We start from the raw sequence: 17,622 nt of genomic DNA, 5'->3' as shown, positions 1-17,622 counted from the left end.
ACCTATATATTGTGAACACACTGTTTTATTGATGTACAGTAGAACCCCATTCATCCAAGCCTCCATTATCCAGCTCTCCATATTAACCGAACCACCAGCTGACCAGGGCTGACAGCAGCAGGGCTCAGACAGCCAGCCCTAGGCAACTGAGGCTTGGCTGACAGCACTGTGCGGGGCTGACTACCCAAATGCCCCTTCCTCCATATTAAAATAAGGGATCGAAAGTTCTTTGCCAATTCTCCTGATTACTCCAATTTTTTATTATCCAATCTGGTCCCGGTCCCAATTAGATCGGATAAATGGGGTTCCACTGTAAACTTAAAGTGCATTCAAAAATCAACCACAAGGGGGGGACGTTGCACACATTGAATAAGTGACACTGGTACTTTCAGTAAAGTGTTTTTATTTTTTCACAAAACGTAAAAACTAAAGATTCTCTGTAAAAATGAAAATTCTGCATTTTTCCTTGGGAAACTGATTTCTAGATCCTGGCTGATCATAGAAATCAAACTGCCTCACAACTCTCCCTCCACGGTTTCTGGTTTTCAATTTAAATTTATTCTGCAATCAGGATGTAGAAATAGAATTTTCCTTCACACAGTTGTTTCTAGAGGAGAGGAAGCAAATGGATGATTTTGAATAAAAGATACAACTGAGCTGGCTAAGTGCACACTTCCAAAATACAGTCACTCTCAGCACTAGTTTGTGAGAAGGACTCAGAGCATCCTCTGCTTCAGGGAATGACATTAGCCTAGAATCTTTTATAAAAACTACATAACAGTGGTGCAGATAGCAAAAAGCTTATCCCGGTGGAAGGTCAAACTTCAGTCCCAGGTCCTCAAACTGGAATTTCTCAGCTGTCGTCCTTTGGCATAGACTGGTAGACAGGGTGCCAGATTGGGATTCTGAAGACCTAGTTTCTATTCTGGGCTCTGATCTGATGTGTGACCTTAAACAAGTCACTTCACTTGTCTGTGCCTGTTTCCCCTCCCACATTTTGTTTTGTCTCTTTCGACTGTAAGCTCTTTAGGACAGGTACCGTCTCTTATCGTGCACGTGTATTGCACTTATCACAATGGGAGCCCCTCTACCTCACTCATTTGGCTGGTTTCTAAGCAGCATTGTAATGATAATAACATCTTGTCCACCTACTGGCACAAAGCTACTTTATAACATAAATTATTAACAGGATCCAACATGTCTTCAAGCCTCTTATTAAAGCATGTTTGCTTACTTCTAAATACTATTGTCTGCCACCAGGTGTTATTTGTGCTGATAAAATGCATACTGTAGCACTTGGCTTTCAAGTGTCCAGTTAATCTGCTGCCACAATTTTTAAGGATTTGATCCAATGATCAGGTCTGATTTGACCTGCTATCAAGTAAAATGTAAGAAATGTGCTGCATATTAGTGCTGTACGAACAATACTACTACTCTGAAAACAGAATAAGCTCCAAGTGCTCCGCTAACAAAATAAGTAACATGCTGCAATCTGCTGACTGTCAAGCCACGAGTGGAAAGACCACAATAGGATTTTAAATGCAAATTAGGAGGAAACTGCCAGTAGTTCAAGCAATTAGTTTACAAACATCCAAAGATGGCAAGTCAGGTAGGAAAACTGCAAGACATTATACTATATGAGAGACACCTGCATAGCCCAGGGACTCTTCCATTCTCCCAAGCAGTTGAGGTTAGGATTGTCATTTAGGTGACATCTTGGGTCACAAGAGAAAGAGTGTACAGATAATAGTTTAAAAAAAATCTACCTAACTAATATTTTGATTTGCATTATTTATTTGGTTATATAATCATACTGTGTATATTTTAAGTAAATCTTTAGCAGATACTGTATTGGCCAAGCTTGTGTTTGTTTCTGAACCTCATGACCTCATGTTTGTTTCTATACTCCCATTTCACTAATGGGATATAAACATAGAAAAATATTAATTTCCTTTCAACATGACATAAGAGAATTACTATAAAATTAAAAATAAGATATTCTAAAATTAAATAGCAGTACTGTATTTCTTGTCCATAGAGCATTACCATGCAAACACACTAAATTATATTGTATCCTAAAAAATAAACGTGACATAAAAGAGTTGGCTTGAAAGGTGCTGCCTCCTCACTTCTTGTTAAAGCAGGGCTCTGCTGCTCAGGCTAATTGTGCATGATCACACTCAGAACAAGAGCACTGCCCTTCAGGGACACCTCTCATTCAGTATTTGAGATAACATCTGTTTTTCCAGAAACATGCTACAATATAAACCCAAACATACCCATAACTATAAGACCATAAGAAAGTCTGCTATCTTAACAGAACAATAAGAGTTTAGCTTTTTTTGTTTTTTTAAGATAGAAAGATAACAGCCAGCTAGATGGACTTAAATGCAAGAAAGTTAAGTAATGAAAGTCTATCTTTAACCTACATCTTTCCTCTGTGTGTGTCACTACTACCCTCTGGGTTTCTGCAGGGCACTGCTGCATGCACTGTCCACAGGGCAGAAGAAAGCAACAGCTACTAAAACACTTCCTTCTTCCCACCTGTAGCAGGCACAGCACATAGCCTGGGGAGATTTGATACAGCTGTTTCCTCTACAACAGCCTGTGGAAGAATTAAAGGAAGGAAGTATCAAATTAGGTAAGGGACAAGCAGCAGCATGTGTGTGCCCATCTAAATGAGAGAGAGAGAGAGAAAGATTTTGGAGAAGAGGAAGAAAACAATGTGTGATGGGGAGGAGGGGGAAAGAATAGGAAGTAGAATACAAAGAATGAGGAAGATAAAAGAGAAGGAATGATAGAGATGGACGGCCAGAGGCTCTGGGGAAACCAGAGATCTCCCTGTTCTTGTGGTCTATCCTGGCGTCCCATTTGGTTTAACAAAAAGGGCTCCTACCCTGCATTTTCTCTCCTGGTTGTGGCAGGTCTCATGGTGATACCAAAATTACTTCCGTTTTATTTGGATGGCACTCAGCCAGCAAATCCTCATTCAGGCCCCTAGCTCCAACAATCACTGGATCTGGCGCTCTGCAGGGTCAGATGAAATGGAGGGGGACGGATGTTGTCAGCGTACTGCAAACTCTGCAGCTCATGCCTCCTTACTTAGCCTTCCTAGTTGTCCCACATACACATTGAACGAGATGGAGCCTAGAGAACTCCCCACGAGAGAAATACTGGGGCAATGAAGAGCAGCTCCATCTATTCATGGTAGGGTTCCCAGGCAAGTTAAAAACACCCATGATCAGGAGTACTGAAGTTAGCTGCTTGCTCCAACAGCATCAGCATGTACACCTTATATTTATGTATTGCCTGAAGGAGATAACCTATTAAAGCAATCAATGCAGGCTCTGTTCCATGCTCCTGGGTATATACCCAGATTGAGAAGGGACAAGAAAAACTGACGTATCTGGGTACTCTGAGAATTGCCTAGCCATGCCCTTCTCAATAATCTTGGTCCAAAATGGAAGATTCAATACTGGGTTATAGTTGGCCAGGTTGTCAGCATCCGAAGCTTGACAATTGTTTTGAACAGGAGCTACGCAACAGCTTCCTTTGCAGCTATCACCAGCAGAACTACTCTTGCTGCCAAATCCTCTTTTGTTTTGACCCCCTACAGCAGCACACCTCTTCCTCCCACTTCATCTGGAAACTGGCAGTGAGAAGTTTCACCACCAGAGAAGAAAAGGGAAGAGAGGGAAAGAAGAAATAGGCATCTCTCTGTTAGGAGAGAGATGCATAACCATTATGGAAGAGAGGAGATGGAATGAAGTCAGGGAGATAGGGTGGGGGTGAGGGGTGGAAAAGAAAATGAGAGATCAGGTAAGGGAGTTTTGCAGGGAGACCGGGCAGAATATCAAGGGAAGGGGAAAAACAAGGCCAGAAGAGGGCCAAAAAGAAAGACAGGGGCTTAGCAACAGTGGAATGGAGGCTAGAGGGGAAGAAATATTCCTAATGAGTTGCTATCCTTACAAAATGCCTGAAAGGTCCTTCTTTCCTATCAGCCTCTGCTTAGTAGATGTATGATAAATTTGAAGCTCTACCTCCCCTCCCCCACCCCCGCCCCGCATTCCATATATATGGGGGTGGCAGGGGAAAAAAAAGACAAAGCTCCTTCTCCCTTCCTGTATACATTATACTTGTGTATACTGGAAGGAAGACTGAGCTTTCTGTCTCTTCCTACCCCTCCTCCAGTATTCAGAGATCTGATCGTGTCACTCTGTTGCTTGGTGTATCTTCATTTGATGGAGGAGATTGTACAACTCTCTGCCCCTTCCTCTTCCGCCCTTTGTTTCAATCTCTCCCTGTCTTTTGCTCAGACATACACCCCCACTGCAGCCAGTTGATGCTGTTCCTTCAATAGGCCTGAGGGGGTCACTGCACCCACCCCTAAAGTTATTAACCAAAGCTATTTTTCCTTGATGCTGGTAAGTAGGAAAGAGTGTATTATTTTTTCTATGTTTAAATCCTTAGGAGGCACTCAGATTTCCCCCATGGAATAAGTGTGCTGCCTTCACAATATTCCAAGCCCCTGCAGGCCTGGACAGTGAAGGACCAAGCTTGACTATGAATTCTGTTTCAAATCTAATAAATAGCAGGCCAATCCTTGTTCTCTCGGTGAGTCTTTGCTCTTTCTACCCCCTATTTCACGTTTCTCTGCTCCTTTCATCCTCTTCCTTCCCATCCTGTGTCCCTTCTTTTGCAGTCATACTTGATGTTCCTGCAGCACAGTACTTCCTTAGTGGGGCCTGCAAAAGCAACACAGGAGTGAAACTGACACAGACATTTCACTCTTCTGCTTCTGGAGCCATGAACTGAAAAAGCAGCTGAACCGGTTTGATCCTTTGCTGCTAGAGGTGCTGTGGGGTGAGTGAAGATTATGCAGAATACAATCACAGGCCATTTTTAAAACCCCAGATTCAGCCAAGACTTTAGGTATACCCTCCTTCAGAAAACATAATGAATAAAGTTAAGAAAGACCAATTGACTGAAGCCTCAAACATCCACTCGTGACTGTTTCATGATAACATGCATGTTGTAATATTCATGAGAAATTTTGTGGTCAGATTTTCAAGAGCATGAAGTATTGGCCTAACTCTGCTCCCATTAAGCCAATGGTAAATCTGTCATGCTGATACCTTTGTGGTACCTATCAATAGCAGGGATTATCTTCTCCAGCAGCAGCTGGCAAAAATTTAAAAAAATTACATTTTTAATTAAAACAAATCCTGTGAAAAAGTCAATGGAACTGCTCAGGTGAGTGCAGTTGCATGCTTCAATGTTTGTAGGATCAAGCCTGTATAATAGTTCAGTCTTTTTGTTATTTGAGTTGTGGTAGCATGTACAACATACTAGACATTTTCCAAACACAGGGAAAGATACAGTCTTAAATGAAGAAACAGATTAATGGTGGGAATAAGGGATAAAATATACAAGCAAAGTGTTCAAGGAGATGACTGACACATTAGTTCTAGTTATTTCTATGTATTTTGATTTTTATAGTTGCCCTTTCTATTCCATTTCTAACTTTTGCCTGATTTCTATTTTTAATTTCATTTTATAAATTGCCCTTGCCTGTTTTACAAGTTATTTTTACAAAAGTATTATTAAAGGAAAAACTCAATGACAGATTTTAAAAGTACAAATAGACTAGATATCAAGGCTCGAGAAAAATCCCAGAAATGTCCCGTGTTGATTATTGATTAGAGAGAAAGGATGGGCCAGTGGTTAGAGCACTACCCTATAGCAAAAAGAAAAGGAGGACTTGTGGCACCTTAGAGACTAACAAATTTATTTGAGCATGAGCTTTCATGAGCTACAAATACAGACTAACACGGCTGCTACTCTGTACCCTATAGCAGTGGCTCTCAACCTTTCCAAACTACTGTACCCCTTTTAGGAGTTTGATTTGTCTTGCATACCCCAAGTTTCACCTCACTTAAAAACTACTTGCTTATAAAATCAGACATAAACATACAAAAAAAAGTGTCACAGCACACTAAAACTGGAAAATTGCTTACTTTCTCATTTTTACCATATAATATAAATATTGTACTTTCTTTTCAGTGTATAGTGATATAGAGTAGTATAAACAAGTCATTGTCTGAATGAAATTTTAGTTTGTACTGACTTTGCTAGTGCTTTTTATGTAGCCTGGTGTAAAACTAGGTAAATATCTAGATGAGTTTCTATGCCCCCAGAAGACCTCTGCGTATCCCCAGGGGTACACATACCCCTAGTTGAGAACCACTACCCTATAGAACTTGGGAGACCTGGGTCCAAGTCCCAACTCCATCACAGACTTGCTACGTTACCTTGGGCAACTCACTTGGCCTACATTAAAGACTGTGTGGTGCTCAGATACTACAGTATTTGGGGCCATACAAGTACCTTAGATAAAATATGATTATGAGTATACTGTCAAGAAGATGCTATATGCTTTACAGACAAGTATGAAAACAGGGTCCCTGCCCTGAAGACAACAGTTCTGCAAATACTTAGTCATGTGAACAATCCACTGAAAAATTAATGAGAAAGTCTCTTGTTCATACTTGAAAATGATCAGACCCAAAATAGCCCATTCACAAATGAAAGCTAAGAGATAAAATGCAGTGAAAAATACACAATGTGAATGAATGATGAGATTTTTTGCGCTTCTTAGTTTCATGGTTTTTTTAATTGGATTTTACATCGGTCATCTATTTTCTTAATAGTTCACGAGGGCTAGAGTTTATTGGCCTTTTGGAAGAAGTGAAGTTTTCAAGAGGATGCAGAGTAACAACATAGTTCATAACCCAACTTGCAAAAGAATTTCATAAAATAGTCCTAATGATCCCTTAGAATGTTTGTATTTAGTTCCAAAGTAAGAGTTTAAAATACCTGAGTTAGTTATCTCCCCACTTTTACTTAAAGCATCAGCTTCATGGGAGCAGAGACCTATTACAGGGGGAGGGAAGGCTATCAGTATGTGGGCGATCCTGTTAATTAATAATGAGGAAGACTTTCAGCCTAGACTTCCCCCACTTGCTGCTCCCTTGATTGAACCCAGTTACTAAAACATTTCTTGAGTCAGTTGACCTGATGCTAGGGCTAAGACATATACACTACTATTATTGCTGGCTGTCACAGGGTCCACTCACCGGGAGTGGTGCCTCCTGCTGGCCATCCTGGGGATTAGCTCTGCCAGCTTGCACTCTTCCTCCTGTGTTGTCTTCTCCTGTCTTGTCTCACTCTGCTGCCCCGCTCAGTCCCAGATTTGCAGCTTCCTCTCCGTGGCTTGGTCCTCAGGCCAGGTCACTAAAGTCCTCCTCCTGTCCCTGGGAATTCACAGTCTTTCCAGACCTGCTGTCTGGCTAGCACCTCCAAAGCCCTGTGCCACTCCCCAGCAGCAGATAGGGGAACCCAGCTCACCCTCTACACTGGGTTCCAGACCGAGGACCCTCTAAAAAGCAGCCACACTCCCTGTACTGTCCTGCCTCTTGCTGCTCTTTCCTTAGGCTTCTTCCTACATATCTGACTTTCCCCCCTCTCTGAGTTTGCCAGCCTCCTCTGGGGAAGGAGGAGCCACCTCCCTGGCTTTATACCTGCCCTGCCTGTTCCTGCACAGATGAGCCTCCCCTTAATTAGCAGCCTAAACCTCCCCTGCTTGCAGCCTAATTAGCTGATTGGGCCCACCTGATTTAATTCAGCTTTTGCTGGCCTAGTGTGGGAAGTCCACCCAATCACACTGAGCCACATAAGAACCATTTAATATCCTTGCAGCTCCTCAGGGGCAGCAGAGAGGAAAAAAGGCCATTTTACTCAATCTTATTGATTTACACAAGATTTTAAATTCTCCACTGTAAAAATCAGCCTTTCAGGCATTTACAATTGCTGAAAGTGTAGTTCCTCAGAACTACCACCCCAAGACCACTTTGTAGGAACAACTCCCCCAGTTCTGGAAATACAGTGGATAAAATCATCAGTATTACTTTATTTGGCTGCAGAAAATATCTATCTTTCACAACTAAAGGTTGGGCAGATAAGACTATCTGTACCCAATGAGCATTTTTAGAAACTATCTCAAGTGCCAAGACAACAACTCATAGGCATGGGAACCAAGGCCATTTCACTGTTCCTAAATTATATCATCCAGACTGGCACAAAGGAAACAATAGCTGTCCCAAACTTGCACAGATCCCCAATCACTGAGCTTGCAGAGAAGACACAGCATCCTTAAAATATATAAAGTGAGGAGAGTGACAGAAGTAAAAATGTGTGAGAGCCAGTAACAACAACTGTTATAGTGCTGTCTAAAAGGAGAGACAGGGCTAAATTCTGCCCTGGAATGGAACCACTCAGTTCCCAGCCAAGTCAAAGGGGGCTGTCTCCTTGCATATCAGAAAAGAATTTGGCCCTCATCTGTAACAGACATAGGAGGAGCATGTGGAGATTGGGTGGGCCACAGCGTTCGGAGTGGGCTGGTTAAGGAAGATGCACATCATTCCTCCTCTGTGGAGGATCTGAATAAAAAATTAATATAGCCTGTGGCTCTGTTACCTCTTCTACTGAGTCCCTCAATGGTCTTTGGAACAGATGCAGATAGGGAGAGTTCCCAGTAGCATGGCTTCAACTGAGCCATGCTGTCAGGGAGTCTGGAGAAGAGGAATGGAGGGTTACATACTGGATGCCCCTGACCAACCACAAATCCTTGGGGATCTACCAGGCTTGTGGTGGTATCTGTCCTTGACAGGACAAATAAGGGGCATCCTCACAGATTTCCTCTACCAGACCCCCATCCTTTGGAGAAGCACTGACTTTACCAGTGACAGCACTCACGCTGGTACAGCTACCCCTACAGCACAGACTAATGCGATTTTCACACACACCTCCCCATGCTTGCAGGAAGGGCCGGATTTCCAATTAGGCACAGTAGGCCCATGCCTAGGGGTGCCGGCATTCTAGGGGCACCGACTAAAGCAGAGCAGGGAGCAGTGTTCTTTACAGTGTTTGTGATGTCATTGACTGCCATAGAAAAAGAGAACTATGAGTGCAAGTCCTGGAAGGTGAATAAAAGAGGAATTACAGAGAGTCTGATCCTGAAGGAGAGGAGGAATGATGTGCATCTTCCTTAACCAGCCCACTCCGAACACTGTGGCCCACCCATTTGTGAAAACACATATGCACATGTGTAACTATACTTGTGACTAAAGCTGCTCATGTGTGTAAGTGTTGCAGTACTAGACCCTAACCCCTATTAGGCTGCAACTTACTGAAAAGTTACGATTATTTTTAAGCTAGTATTTTATATTTTATTAAGTATTCATTGCAAAGTAGTATTTTAATAATACCTAGCTCTTATGTTGTGCTTTTCACCCAGAAAGCTCCAAGTGATTTATAAAGGGAGTTAAGCTTCCCTATTCCTAGTTTACATATAGGGAAACTGAGGCATGGAGCAATGACGGGACTTGCCGAAGGTGACTCACCAGGACAGTGGCACAGCTGGGAGAGAACTCAAATCTCCTGTGTCCCAGTCTCATGCCCTAGCCACTGGATCACAGCGATTCCCCTTCTTTCTTTACCTCTATGTTTATTCCTGTATGTGTTCACATAAATAATTATTTTTAAGAAGACAATGCAGCTTAAATGCCTTTCAGTTTATCTTTCCAAACAGTATAAAAAAGGTGTGTACTGTAGTTCAGTATCTCTGTGTACTACACCTTCCTTACTCTATGTTCTGTATAAATAAAGACATAATTCATATCTGCATTGTTATATTGCAGCAGTTCTCAAAATGTACTAAACTCTATACAAACAGATAGAAACAGTGCCTAGCCACAGAGCTAATGCATATTAATGCATGATTAGGTTGCCACCAATCCCTCACTTACTGAAGTTATATTAATAATATAACAAGAAAGGGCTCTGACACATCCAGCTTCACAGAAGTAGCAGCCCTTCAATTCAGTCAAGAAACCCCCTCATCTCTACGGGACAGCAGAGGTTTCCATAAAGGTGACAGGACACAGCAAAATCTTAAATAGGGAACAGGAAATTCATGAGCTCCCACCTCACAATTTCCTTGTAATTGTCCCATCAGGGAGGCAGAAATTAGCCTGATGACCCATCCCACTCAAAAATGTCCAGGGCTTTGGTCCGCTATACCCCCATCCACATATATCTGAGGAGATCCACGGAGACCAGGGCCATGCTGGCCTTATGACACACTGCTCACAATCTCTCCCTCAGAGGAGCCATTTCCTGTACAATGGCTTGAACCGTGAAAGGTATAGTGACGGGTATTTCCCCCCTCATCTCCACTCTTCTATGAACTGAGACCAATCCACCCGCGAAGGCGTTTAGGTGGGAAGGGGGCGCAGCTGAGACACAATTTTCCCTTTCAGTGCCCTCCAGGGAAGACACAGTGAATCTGGGCCCCTTCTGAACTGGAGAATACAATCCAGTCTAACCAATTAAGTCAGAAACAACACAGGGGTGATTTCTTTTAAGTAGTACAATTAACATTCAGTTTTTCCTGACTCAATTTCATGGTTTTAAACAGATTTAAGCTAAATTCCTCATGATGTGCTTTCTAAAACTGCTCTAAAAGTCAATTATTTACTGTGATTTATGAAGAATCGGATGTGTAAACAGTGACTGCACTTACACTCCCCACTTCTTATGTACATAATTAGCAAACTTAGCTACACTTCTGGATCAGTTAAGTCACATCAAATGTTATGTTCACACACATCAAGATTCCATATAATAAGTGTTATCCTTTAATAAGGATAGAAGATTTATTTAATCTATTCTCATTCTATTTAATAGAAGATTTACACCAGAAACACAGTAGACTGGCTAAAAGCAAAATATATGGAGCAGAAACAAATTTGCATCACATAAAATCCTGATACCACTGACCCAAAGAACAGGTCAAATGAACCTCGGCAGCTTTACATCTCAGACAAGGAAAAAATTAATCTTGCTTTAGGCTACTTGCTATGCCTACTTGGATCCTTGCTTATCAAAGCACTTTAAAAGTATGGAGACCAAGCATCAGCAAAAATTGAGAGCTATTTTGAAAAATAGATTCAATACTTTAAGTTTGGACCAACAAAAGTACTTTATTTCTGAAGATACTTGAAATAATTAAAACACGCTTTTTAAAAAACTTTAGCGGGTGAAGCTCAAATCCAGCAAATTAGAAATGGTGGACAACTTGAATAGTAATTCATGCAGCATCTAAGTAAACTTTTAAAGAAATATAATGAGTTAATACATAACTCTCACTTTTACCCTAAAAGAAAAGGAGTACTTGTGGCACCTTAGAGACTAACCAATTTATTTGAGCATGAGCTTTAAACATCTGATGAAGTGAGCTGTAGCTCACGAAAGCTCATGCTCAAATAAATTGGTTAGTCTCTAAGGTGCCACAAGTACTCCTTTTCTTTTTGCGAATACAGACTAACACGGCTGTTCCTCTGAAACTTTTACCCTAGAATTCCTAGTCTGGTCTCTCATTCCATGGCCAGATGAGTCATGGAATGCATGCTCTCCAATTCCTTCTTCAGAGCCTTTGCCTTTCTTCTTCACCTTTTCTCACCCCTGGCTACTCCAAAGCCTAAAAGTACATTCAGAGTCTTGTCTCAAGCAATCGGATTTGTACTCATTTCTCCCTCAATGACTGCACAGTATGAGAATGTTGCAGGGGCAGCACACCCAGCCTCTGGAGGAAGGAAATATTTTGCAAAGTAGTGGTCCCTGTAGTCAATAAAGACGCAGGGTTTGGGGATCTGGAAGAGACTATTGTCCAGCTGTCCCCCACCAGAAGCACACTGAACACAAGGACTCAAGGAATGGTGAAAGTGAGAAAGTAAAGAAATCTTTGGGACGCCGTAATGAAAATGGAGAATCATTGGTGCGGGTGTAAAACAGCCTAGAATCCAACCCTCTAGAACAGGGGTGGGCAAACTTTTTGGCCCAAGGGCTACATCTGGGTGGGGAAATTTCTTGCAGGGCCATGAAAGTAGGGCTGGGGCAGGGTGTTGGGGTGTGAGAGGGAGTGCGGGGTGTGGGAGGGGGTGTGGTGTGCAGGAAGGGGCTCAGGGCAAGGGGTTGGGGCAGAGGAGGGGTGTATGAGGGGGCTCAGGGAAGGGGGTTGGGGTGCAGGAGGGGGTGCACAGTGCAGGGGGGGCTCAGGGCAGGGGATTGGGGTGCAGCAGAGGGCTCAGGGCAGGGGACTGCGGTGCAGGAGGGGTACAGGGTGCAGCAGGGGGCTCAGGGCAGGGGGTTGGGGTGCAGGACTGGGGCAGGGTGTGGCAGGGGTTTGGGGTGCAGGCAGGGGGCTCGGGGCAGGGAGTTGGGGGGTGGAGTTTGGCCTCTGGCTCCCTGTCTGCCCTGGCCCTGCGCTGCTCCAGGAAGCGGCCAGCACCATGTCCCTGTGGCCCCTAGGGGAGATGGGGCACAGGGCTCCGCGCGCTGCCCTTGCCTGTGGATACCTCCTCTGAAGCTCCCATTGGCTGCAGTTCCCCATTCCCGGCCAATGGGAGCTTCGGGGGAGGTACCCACAGGCCAGGGCAGTGCACGGAGTTCTCTGCCTCCCCTCCCCCAGGGGCTGCCGTGGTGCCAGACGCTTCCGGGAGCGGCGCGGGGCCTGCAGTGCCACGGGGGTGGCAACCCTTCGGGCTGGATCCAAAGCCCTGAGGGGCCGGATCCGGCCCACGGGCCGTAGTATGCCCACCCCGCTCCAGAATGTGTAACTGGTACTTTACCAAGATCACTACATCAATAGAGTTAATTTTTGACAGACAATTCGTTCAAGTAAAACATTTTCAGCCACTTAGCCATCCAAACACTACTCATACTTAACATAAGAACGGCCATACTGGGTCAGACCAAAGATCCATCTAGCCCAGTACCCTGTCTTCCAACAGTGGCCGATGCCAGGTGCCTCAGAAGGAATTAACAGAACAGGTAATTGTCAAGTGATCCTTTCTCTGTTGCTCATTCCCAGCTTCTGAGAAACAGAGGCTAGGGACACCATGCCTGCCCATCCTGGCTAATAGCCATTGCTGGATCTATCCTCCATGAACTTATCTAGTTCTTTTTTGAATCCTGTTATAGTCTTGGCCTTCACAACATCCTCTGGCAAAGAGTTCAACAGGTTGACTCTGCATTGTGTGAAGATATACTTCCTTTTGTTTGTTCTAATCCAGCTGCCTACTAACTTCATTTGGTGACCCCTGGTTCTTGTGTTATGAGAAGGAGTAAAAAACACTTCTTATTTACTTTCTCCACACCAGTCATGATTTTATAGACCTCAATCATATCCCCCCTTAGTCATCTCTTTTCCAAGCTGAATAGTCCCAGTCTGATTCATCTCTCCTCATACGGAAGCCATTCCATAGCCCTAATAATTTTTGTTGCCCTTTTCTGAACCTTTCCCAGATATCTTTTTTGAGATGGGGTGACCACATCTGCACGCTGTATTCAAGATGTGGACATACCATGGATTTATATAGAGGCAATATGATATTTTCTGTGTTACTACCTATCCCTTTCTTAATGATTCCCAGCATTCTGTTTGCTTTTTTGACTGCCACTGCACACTGAGATCTGATTCCAAGATCTCTCTCGAGTGGTAACAGCAAATTTAGACCCCATCATTTTATATGTATAGTTGGGATTATGTTTTCTAATATGCATTACTTTGCATTTATCAACATTGAATTTCATCTGCCATTTTGTTGTCCAGTCACCCAGTTTTAAGAGATCCTTTTGTAGCTCTTCACAGTCTGCTTGGGACTTAACTATCTTGAGTTGTTTTGAATCATCTGCAAATTTTGCCACCTCACTGTTTACCCCTTTTTCCAGATCATTTATGAATATGTTGAATAGGACTGGTCCCAGTACAGACCCCTGGGGACACCACTATTTACCTCTCTCCATTCTGAAAACTGACCATTTATTCCTACCCTTTGTTTCCTATCCCTTAGCCAGTTACCAATCCATGAGCAAACCTTTCCTCTTATCCCATGACAGCTTACTTTGCTTAAGAGCCTTTGGTGAGGGACCTTGCCAAAGGCTTTCTGAAAATTTAATTACACTATGTCCACTGGATCCCCCTTGTACACATGCTTGTTGATCCCCTCAAAGAATTCTAGTATATTGATTTCTAGAGGCAGGATTTCCCTCTACAAACACCCTTAGAATTCTATGCTGATTGCAAGTACCTTTATAACACAGAGAGAGAAAAATATAAACAAAGATATCTCCCCCACCACATTGCAGTGAAATCAGTAAGAGAGTATAGACTTAGACTATCAAGCCTATCACTTATTAAGGCATACATATTTGGGACTGTCTTTGGAGAACAAGATGCGATATGCAGCGATCAGACGATCATAGTCAGGAGTTGGATGCAGGCCAGCTGAGACTCTGGCCTGTATATGAAGAATAAAGAGGCAAGATGATGTTGTTAGCTAATAAAAATGAGTATATAGGCCAGTGGAGAATTAGTAGCCTATACTGTACAATGTGCTTAATGAAAGATGGGTGGGTAGGAGAGGGTTGCTAGCGTATAGGCCAGGGGTGGGCAAACTTTTTGGCCCGAGGGCCACATCTGGGTATAGAAATATTATGGCAGGCCATGAATGCTCACAAGATTAAGGTTGGGGTGCAGGAGGAGGTGAGGGCCTTGGCTGGGGGTGTGGGTTCCAGGGTGGGGCCAGAAATGAGGAGTTCAAGGGGCAGGAGGGAGCTCCGGGATGGGGCAGGAGGAGAAGAATGGAGTGGGGGGGGGCAGAAGGGAGGAGGGCTCTGGCTGGGGGTGTGGGCTCCAGGGTGGAGCCAAAAATGAGAAGTTCAGGGTGCAGGAGGAGGCTCTGGGCTAAGGCAGGGTAGAGTGCGGGGGGGCGGGGTGAGGGCTCAAGCTAGGGGTGCAGACTCTGGGGTTGGACTGGAGATGAGGGGTTTGGGGTACAGGAGGGTGCTCCAGGCTGGGACCCAGGTTCGGAGGGCAGGAGGGGGATCAGGGCTGGGGCAGGGGGTTGGGGCATGGGAGGGTGCCTCAGGGGTATAGGCTCTGGCTGGCACTTACCTCAAGCAGCTCCCGGAAGCAGCGGCATGTCCCCCCTTCCCATTGGTTCCCGGCCAATGGGAGCTGCGGTGACGGCGCTTGGGGCAGAGGCAGCATGCTTAACCCCCTGGCTCCCCCTATGCATACATGCCATTGGGAGGACATGCCGTGCGAAGTGGCCCCAACCCTGCTCCCCAGCTGGAGCACCGGAGTGGGGCAAGCCCCAGACCCTGCTCCCCATGGGAGCTTGAGGGCCGGATTAAAACCGCTGGTGGGCCGAATCCGGCCTGCAGGCCATAGTTTGCCCACCCCTGCTATAGGCGGATGTGAGTAAGTTATACAGAGGCTGAGTGAAGATTCCTTTCTGGAATGGGTAATAAGAGAATGTACATTTATATAAGAAATTGCATGTATTCCAAGTGTATTTGAATATTTAATCTAGCTTCCCTTAAGGATTTAGCTGTTTATTTTTTTTAATTAAAATTTCTTGGTATAGAGAGAAAATTTTATTTTAATGCATTTTTTCTCCTATTAATAATGTGAGAAAGATAATTGGAGACTTTTTCAAGCAGAGACACACCTGGCTCCTAATTCACTTGTAAACAGGTTTATTTCGTTAATCAAGACACAACATCATGCAATTATTATCCCCCTAAATATTTTAGACAAAGCTGCAGTTGTTGGAACGTCAAGTGAGTCATGATTTACAAGTTTAAGAGTCAGAATGTTTACTCTTACCTTTCCAAATGATTTCATCATGGGATAATCATTTTGTACCAATGCATCCTTTTCCATTTTGGAAGTCAAAATAATACATGCAAATCTTCCATAGCACATAAAAATATGCGCTCTCTCTCTCTCTCACCTCTGGAGATGCAACCCCCATTAAATATAATGTACCCGTTGTATTATGACTTATTAAAACAAACCATCGCTTGCTTGTATCAGTCAACATGTTAAGAAAAATTTTCCAATTCTTTTCTGTGGCTTCAAACAAAACACTGAGAGTTTAAATCTTTAAAATGTTACCAGTGAAAAACCCTGGGTTTTAAGCCAATACTAAGTCAGCCATTTCTGTTCCCTCTAGAAACACAGAAGGAAGCTTGAGGTTTAATCAGGTGGAAAAAGAATGCAGTACTGTAATTGTTTGGGGAATAAAACAAAAAACTTCTGCTTGAAGCTTCTTTGATGTGGTTATAAAGAAAAGATTTTCTCCAGAGACTCTTATAAACATTGACTCTAGTGGTCACACTAAGTTGAGGAAAAAGCCTCGGAAACAGAACCTGCCCATGGAACAGTGAACCCTAGGCGCCGAAGTCATGAGGAAGATAACTTGAAAAGCCCCCAGTCCTCCAGTCCCGCTGCACGGGAGAGCCGGGGAATGGCGAGGAGTCCCACCAGCCCGCCCCCCTGTAGCTTTGTGCAGCGACAGGTGGATTTCCCTGCGAGGGGGGCTTTCACCCGCGTTTGGATTCTGGGGGGCAGGCTCGTCCCCCCAGGCTAGACCACAGCCCCCCTCCCCGCGCCAGGCGGCTCGGCTACACTTTCGCCCCCGGAGAAAGGCGGCTCCCACCCACCGGAGCTATTCATCCCTCCTCCTCCTCCTCCTCCTCCTCCCCCCGCTCCAGCAGCATCCGCAGCGGCGCCCCGCGTTGCGCCCCGGCCCCGGCTGCAAGCGCACCCAGAGGCGCCACAGACATGCCGCTGCTCGGGGGAGGGCCGGCGCGCCAATCCCGCCCGCTCCCCGCCTTCGGAGCGCGGGGCCAGCTCCCGCGGCGCGGCGGCACCTCGGGGCAGAGGCGAGCGCGCTGGGAGCGGCGCGGGGCAGCGCGCCTGTGCCCGAGCCCGGGGCGAAGCAGCGGCTCTTGCCCCGGGGAGCGGGCGGCTGGCCCCGCCTCGTACCTGCGCTCTGCCCCCAGCTCCTGCCGGGCAGGTGGAAGCGGCCGGCCCGGGCACGGGGCTGTAGCGTCGCTGCAGCTGCTCCGGGGCGCGGGGCCGAGCGACTGGCGGAGGGAATGAATGGGAGGGGGGCGGAGACAGCCGGGGGGCGGGGGAGCCTCCCTCGGCACAGACCCCCGCCCCCGCTGGCTGCTTGGAGACCGGAGCGCTGGGTTCCCCCCGCCCGCGCCTAGCTCAGCGCCTCCCCGGGCCAGCGGAGGGAGCACCCATCAAAGGCGTTTACAGCCCGGTGGGGGCCGGTCTCTCTCCCCAGGGCTGGGGGGTGGCCCCTGCGTTGCGGCTGAGTGGGGTTGAGCCTTGGTTGGCTTTTATTTGATTGCAGAATGTCTGAACGCTAATGACAACAACACTTCAAACTTTCACACTTTTTGCTGGGGCAGATTCCAAGAGGTAACTAGGGGGCTACGTTCTGGGTATTCTTGGAGGTTTCATCACCGGATGTAATCTTTAATTAAAGAATAATCTTTCATATCTGGAGACGCTAGGGCACTCCTGACACGCACCCTTAGGAGCCAGACCTACTCTCCCTGGCCACAGGGCAGCTGCCTGCAGGGCACTCAAAGGGTTCCCCCCCTTTCCTTCTTTCGCGGTCTGGTAGGCTTGCTGGC

General features: G+C 45.4%; 1 protein-coding gene across 2 annotated transcripts in view; it reads right to left on the bottom strand.

Annotated features, from left to right (window-relative positions):
* PLEKHG4B (pleckstrin homology and RhoGEF domain containing G4B) overlaps positions 1-17,034 on the bottom strand; it is a 200,442-nt gene extending 183,408 nt beyond the window's left edge. Inside the window, exon 1 of one of the 2 annotated variants that reach the window (XM_073332597.1) lies at positions 16,958-17,034. The gene's annotated coding sequence lies outside the window, so the exon portion shown is untranslated. The remainder of the gene's footprint in view (positions 1-16,957) is intronic. The other variant, XM_073332598.1, reaches the window with a different exon arrangement.
* Positions 17,035-17,622: the final 588 nt, after the last annotated feature.

This window comes from Lepidochelys kempii, chromosome 2, assembly GCF_965140265.1.
Source record: "Lepidochelys kempii isolate rLepKem1 chromosome 2, rLepKem1.hap2, whole genome shotgun sequence".
Classification (NCBI taxonomy): Eukaryota; Metazoa; Chordata; order Testudines; family Cheloniidae; genus Lepidochelys; species Lepidochelys kempii.
This window is presented reverse-complemented; position numbering and strand designations above follow the sequence as displayed.